The sequence below is a fragment of the Stylophora pistillata genome, chromosome 5 (genome assembly GCF_964205215.1).
Source record: "Stylophora pistillata chromosome 5, jaStyPist1.2, whole genome shotgun sequence".
Classification (NCBI taxonomy): domain Eukaryota; kingdom Metazoa; phylum Cnidaria; class Anthozoa; order Scleractinia; family Pocilloporidae; genus Stylophora; species Stylophora pistillata.
This window is the reverse complement of record NC_142523.1, coordinates 4768942-4775977: the sequence shown is the minus strand read 5'-3', so window position 1 is coordinate 4775977 and position 7036 is coordinate 4768942. Positions and strand designations below refer to the sequence as shown.

General features: G+C 40.9%; 1 protein-coding gene and 1 pseudogene across 2 annotated transcripts in view; one reads left to right on the top strand and one right to left on the bottom strand.

Moving 5' to 3' along the window:
• The window catches only part of LOC148729933 (protein SSUH2 homolog), a 46021-nt gene that overhangs the window by 11951 nt on the left and 27034 nt on the right, over positions 1-7036 (top strand). The gene's annotated exons all lie outside the window — the stretch shown is intronic.
• LOC148729937 (uncharacterized) lies at positions 3687-4612 on the bottom strand (annotated as a pseudogene).

The window sequence follows — 7036 nt, the reverse complement described above, 5'->3', positions numbered from 1 at the left end:
TGATTTCGTACATCAGAACAAGAGGAAAATGGAACTAACCTGAAGCAGCATAAAATTGCTTATCATGGATGTCATCAGTTTCTTTTCCCATTTTTTCACTCTTGTTTTGTGTAAAGTTGAATTTCCTCTTAGGACACTGTGCAAAAAAACTCGCAGACTAACACTGCGATCGACGATCGAGGCATAATTAGCAACTACCGTGACGCCAAATATCTGTTAAATAACCTTAAAGTTTTCTGTTTGAGATGCTATTTAAATTGACCAATTACATGAAACGCCTGATGGCACATTTGACATGCAAGATTTCTGAGAATTGTGTAAGTTTAGGTTGATTTCGGACATTCAAAGCTCAGTGTATAGCCGTGTTACTTGAGACAGACATGTTTTCAATCAGATAATGAACAATGTGTTAGAAAAGAGACTGACCATCATTTTCTTGAAGGTGTTTAGGAAGATTGTGACCTCTTCGAAAAAGCTCTAAATTTTTTCTCCTATCTCTCAACATTCCTTTTACTGCCTCGCCCAGACTGCCTTTCCTTCTCACACTCCATCTGTTTCTCCCTCACAACCCAACATTCACTGTTAACACTGCATCTCTGAACGAAGGGTTTATAAAACACCGACTCCGCACAACTTGATTTTTTTGTTATCTTGCCCATACACACCTGAACATATCACAGAGTCACAAATAACTCGCGTGTATTTCTCCTATCTTACTGCCTCATCGAGGCTGCCTTTCTTCTCACACTCCATCTACTCACTCCCTCCTAACCCAACACTGCATCTCTGAAGGAAGGGTTTCTAAAACACCAACTCCGCACAATGATTAATAATCCTGCTTGAATTACACACACACCTGAACACATCACAAAGTCACTTATTACTCGCGTGTATTTTTCGAAAACGAAGACCTAAGACCCGCTCTTCGTTTTCGTAGTACGAAAACGAAGACCCTGTAAACAGAAAACCGTAGAAATTACAAGTTAAACGCGCATTAAACAGTAACAACGCTTAGTAATATAATACATTACACTTCACGCGTTTCTTCCTATTATTATACTGCCCGTATTATTGTACTGCCCGTATTATTATACGGCCCGTCTTGTCAGTGTTCTGTTTCGCTATGCGAGACAATTTTGTGTTGATATTCTCGAGGGTTTCCTCGGGTAAACTTACCACACATTATTATTCTGGAACAGCAGGCAGAATTCCAACGCCAGCCGCCTTTGATTTATAGTTAGCATTGCGTCACAGAATAACAGAGAACACGTTCTGTACGGGAAAAATGACTCTTGGGTTCTGTCAATAAAGGATCGATTTCTACTGTATTTCGTAGCTAAAATAGATTCTGACAGTCGTTAAGCTTTCTCTGCTGGAAAATTTTCCTTAAAAAGTAAGCAATTCTTTTGGCTAATGCAGGGTGTTCGTTTTCGTAGTACAGCAGTAGAGACAGGCGGATTAAATTCTTCTCTCTTCTCCCCCTTTGATCCAAACTTTCTTATAAACTTTCCACTAAGATCAAATACCTGAACTCTGAAATTCAATGAATCACAGACCAGCAGGTGTCCTGCCTTGTTAATTGACAAACCACGAGGTTTGTTGAATTCCCCATCCCCTTCTTTCCAAATTTGTACAAAAAATTACCATTTCTATAAAACACTTTGATACAATGTTCACCTGAGTCTGACACTATGAGATATTTTCCAGACTGTATACAGTGAGAAGGACAGGTAGGAGAACCCTCACCTCCGAATTTACTTAAATAATGGCCTTCAGGAGAAAAGATCTTGATTAATTTGTTGTCTGAATCAGCAATGATTATATTTCCGTCGGCTATACGCAGAAGCCAAGAGGATTAAACAGCTGGTGATCAAGATTTCCTTTACCCCCAAACTGACTCAGGTACTCACCCTGCTCACTGAACAATTCAACACGGTGGTTACCATTGTCCACCACTATAATATTACTGTTTCTATCAAAAGCTATCCCAGCAGGCCAGTTGAACTCTCCTTGTTTGTCACCTTTGTTACCAAAGGATCTTAAGTAAGTTCCATCGCTACTGAATACCTGAACCCCGTGGTTATCTGTCTCGGTCACTGCCATTTCATTACGTTCAATCGCTGCCACTCCCCAGGGATTGCGTAACATTTCAGGAGACGAACCTTGTTGACTTAAGGATAACACGGGTCTGAATTGTCTGGGTGAAACTTGAACCGAGAAAGGACTGCCGTGAACTGCTGCTTCGTACACTTTGACAACGGCCTTGCATCTTCCGGTTTCCTTGGCAAAGTAGCTGACTTTGTAGCTTTCATCGTTGCTATCTTTCACTTACACTTATGTTACACAGTAATGGCTGTGTTAATGTTTTATTTCCACAGTTACTCGGTCACGCTTTTTGCAACATTTTTGTCCTTTAGCATTTTTTGTTAGTAAAACAAAGTTCGCTTCAATTCCAACAATCGCTTCGGTGAGTCCTTTTCCTTCAGCAATTGACTGATGCGCCTTGGTTTCGTTGGGTCGAAAGGTAAATACACGGCCGATCCCTTCTTGAATTGTTTTTGCCTTTTAGGCTTCGTTTTCCTCGAAGATTAATTGACGCAGACCTTCAAGGTCACAGTTTAGTTCTTCGCGCTCATCATCGCCTTCATTCGAAATGATTGTGCCCATTGTCTCATCTAACTTTGCGAGCTCTACGTTTGTACTTCGTTTTAAAACCGTTTCAGCTTTTTTGACGGCTGTTTCGATCATTTTGACTTTCTGTTCCATCTCGATCCTTTGCGTTAGCAAACGTTTCAGGGGTTGTTGCGCCTTATGATCCGCTTCATTAAAGATTTCCTGTTTCTTGGCTTCAATAATAGCGATCATGCTTTCTACAAACTGTTACGCGCTTCTTCTTACTTTGGCAACGTTTGCTTCGATGTTATGACAACTCTCGTCAAGTTTCGAGATTTTGTTTCTCATTCTTTGCGCTTTTGCCTTGTTGGATTCAATTATGGACATGACTTGCAATTTCTTTTCATTGGACGCTTCTTCCAACAGTATTTTAACATGTCCATCGTGAGCGGTTACAACGCCTGAAGAGCAAACTGTTTCTTCACATTCGACACAGAAGAATTTCAATCTTTTCTTTTCGTGGCCTTGTCGTGAACAAAATGCTGGTCGCTTTAAGACATCCTCGATGTCTTGATCCTCAAAATCATCATGAAAAAACGGAGAAACTTCTGTCAGTGGATTTTCAAAGGCTTTTTGTAACCTCTTGAATCTTGCTTCATCAGCATCTTCGCTCAGAAAGTATGACTTCAATCCAGTATACTTCTCAAGTGTGCGTTGAATGCAGCGTTCTAAAGAAAGCCACCTTGTAGAAGATTGCTCCAGCATCTTACCATATTCCTGGTTGCAAAGCTGCATGTACTCAATTAAGATCCCTTTCCGTTTTGTGCTTTTCTCAAACCAGTAATACTGATCAACGAGAAGCTCTTCTACACGTATTCCTATAATATTTGCAAATTCGTCATGCGCTCTACTTGCTGCAATGTGCGCCAAATGGCAAGGGCATCCCAATACATAGGTCTGAATTTTTTCTTTGAAGCGGGATGCCAAAGAATTTTGAGCATCCACCATTAAATTAGTGTTATCTACTGAAAGGCTGACAACTTGAGTCCATGGTATCTCATCATTCTCTAACTTTTCCTAGACAACACCAAAAAGAGTCTGTGCCTTTGACGCATCCCTGCCACTTGTCACACACATGTGATAAAAATGAGATGTAACAGTTTTGGCTCTTTCTACATCAAAAATTCTTACTGCTGCTGGATTCATCTTTTCAACATCTGTATCACTTGACCCATCAATCCCAATGCTGAATGGATGTTTCTGACAGTGCTGTACAACATAGCTGTAACAATGTGGTCCCAGGGCCTTATTGATGATAGCCATAGTCTTTGTTCTTGCACATCCATACTGCTTAGCAATTTCGCTGTCCGGAAATATTGCCCTAAAGAGTGGCCTAAGGTGATCTGAAGTTGCAAGCGGGAGGTTATGTTGGATTAGAAAATTGGTTGTTACGACTTCGCTCTGGTAAGACTTTGTTTAATGCTCTCACCTGAACCAAACATGCCCGCTACTGATGGCTGAGTATTTGCTGCTTTCGTCAGTAACTTGTGAGATTCTGTACTACAATGATCTTTCACGTCTTTTAGACCCTGGTGGTCACACCGTATTGTCTTGAGACAAGGCACACAATAAAAAGAATGCATGTCGTTTCTTACTACTTTCACGGGATATAGACCACTTTCATAAATGGCTGCCGGATTAATATTATTTTGTTTAAATTTAAATTAGCCTTTCTGGCCTCGTTCTCCAGTACAAAATCCAAAAGAATACATTATCTCAAGCGAGGCCAGAAAGGCTAATTTAAATTATTAATCCGGCAGCCATTTTTGAAAGTGGTCAATAAGTTACTCCATTCAATCTTAAATGTTGAACGATACTTAGCTGCTCCAAGGGTAGCTGATTTCCTTTTCTTCGCAGCAGATGGCTGAGATTCCGAAGTATCAGTGTCTGAGTCATTTGGAGAACCTTTTTTACTCTCGAGTGCTGGACGGGTAGCCATTTTGAAATTTGTGTTTGAAGAAGCTTTCCCAGAGACCTAAGCGCACTTGGACTGCTGGGACTGGCACTTAGGTTCAGTCTCCAACCGTCGGTGTCTCTGTGCGCCCGCGATCCTCTGGTGGTGGGGAGGATCGCGGGCGCACCGAGACACCCACGGCTGAAGACTGAGGCCCACCCTAACTGCCATTTCTTCACAGATTAGTTTTGCTAAATTCGGCTGTTATGAGCAAAGACTTCTGGATATTACTTTACACCTTCCGGTATTGTTTGACATTTGTAAGGGTTTCTGCTTCACCGTGAGATTAAGAGGCAAAACCGTGAGACCGCGAGTTGGCATCCTAAACCGTGAGTCTCACCGCCGGTCAAACCGTGAGGGTTTGAAGGTCTGCGTTTTGCTCGAGTCACTTTGCAGAACATCTCAAGCTTCGCTGCAGTTTTTTACAAATTAACAAATGGTAAACACCACAGCGTACACTATTGAGTTATGGATGCACGCGGGAGGTTGCTAAGCACGAAAGAAGCGTAAGAGTCGCTCGAGGCGATAGCCGAGAGCGACTCTAGCTTCTTGAGTGCTTAGCAAACCTACCAAGTGCATCCATAGCTCAATAGTGTACGCTGTGGTGTTTACCATTTGTTTTATAACATAACATTGATACATTGTACCTAAAGAGTTCCCTTTTATTTAACAAATCTTACGCGACCAGAAAAAACAAGCGCGCGCGGAAAAATAGTCTTTCCATTTGCTCACGTCAGCAGGGTACACCCATGGGCAAATGGGGGACGCTAAATTGACCAATAAGAGCGCGCGCTTTACTTTGGTTATGTTATAATATATCTCATTTTGCCTGCCGAGCATAATTTTTGAGCAAAGACTTCGGTCATGACCTTTGGCGATAAATAACATTCATTCTTTATTCTCTCTCGCTCTCAAATCACTTTCAAATTGGTTTTTCTGCAAAAATTGATTTCGAAATAATTCTGGTGGTACTAAATTTTTTTTTAAAACGATTGAAACGCGGCCCAAAAACAATTTTTTATTTAATAATCCTTTACAAAAAGTAGCTCAGAAAGTTACAACGAGAGGTGGTTGCAGCTAACAATTACGTTAATCAATGCGACTCTCATTTTCGTTAATATCTGAATTCTTCAACAGAAATTGTTCCTTTGTGAAACGTTGAGCGAAGTTTTGATTTCTTCTATAAATACACTTTCGCCTATTCTTTGCAAATCCCTTGATTTGGACATTTCTACCGTAAATTTCCCATCAGAAATCAGAGGAATTCGATGAATACAAGTCGCACTTAATCCCCTTGTGTCCAGCTGGAAAGAGTCTCACTGACTTCAGCTTTTTAGTCGAAGAAAGACAGATCTACACATACCATTGCAGAAAACGAAAAAGCAGACTAACAACTCAAAACACACATTTGCATTCACTTAAAATTTGACTTTCCGTGACATTTTAAAACGGAACAGAGCTAAATATTCGAAGACTAATCGTCGTTGGAAATAGACAATACTATCTCTAAGGTCTCTGAGTGTTTTTTTCTTTTTTTTTTTTAACGAGAAGATCGTCGCATTGTTATTTAACTCGTGTGGTGTTTGTCACAGTCATGTGTTGTTTAATACAAAGCTTACGATTTTTTTCTCCTTCAATTGACAGGTGTCATATGGTGAGAGTTACTTGTCAAAAAATGTTTCAAAGTCTGCTCGGAACCCTTTTCAGTTACATTTGCAAATTGGAAATATTTCAGTAAAAGCTTCTCTTTGATTTGAATAACGTCTGTATTCTTTATCATCTACTTGCTAACAAATTGTTAAGTTTATGGAGAATTTTCCTGTAATTAAACTCGTAATTGTAGCTCTAAATCATTCGGGTTCTTTTGGCAATCATTTTGTTATGTATTACCCTGCGAGCAGAGCCTTTTTAACCCGTCCTCGAATCGAAAAGGGAAAAAGGCTCTGCCGACATCCTGTTGTTGCTCGTTTGAACATGCGCGGCGGTTGCCTAAAAACTGATCCTTTTCACGCTCCCTTCGCACGATTGACGCCATATTGCGTTTGTACCGGGCGCCGATGTGGTCATCTGTTTACATGAAAAACAAAGAAGTGCACACCAAAACCGGTTTGACTGGAGGCAAAACCGGCTTGAGTAGCCCGAAGTTTTGGGCTTTCGACATTTCAAAGCAGCAACAGGATGGCGACAGAGCCTTTTTCCTTTGGGGGTTAAAAGAAGAAAAGAAGAAGCTTTAAGAAAAGAAGGAAAGGCTCTGCTCGGAGGGTAGTGATGTATTAGAAAAAAATAAAAATGTTATTCACCCGCATAGGTCGGTCCGTAATGGGAAAAAACTGTCCCCTCTGTCTTGAGTACCGCTCTCGGCCTACGGCCTCGGGCGGTATCCAAGACCTCGGGCACAGTTTTTCCCAA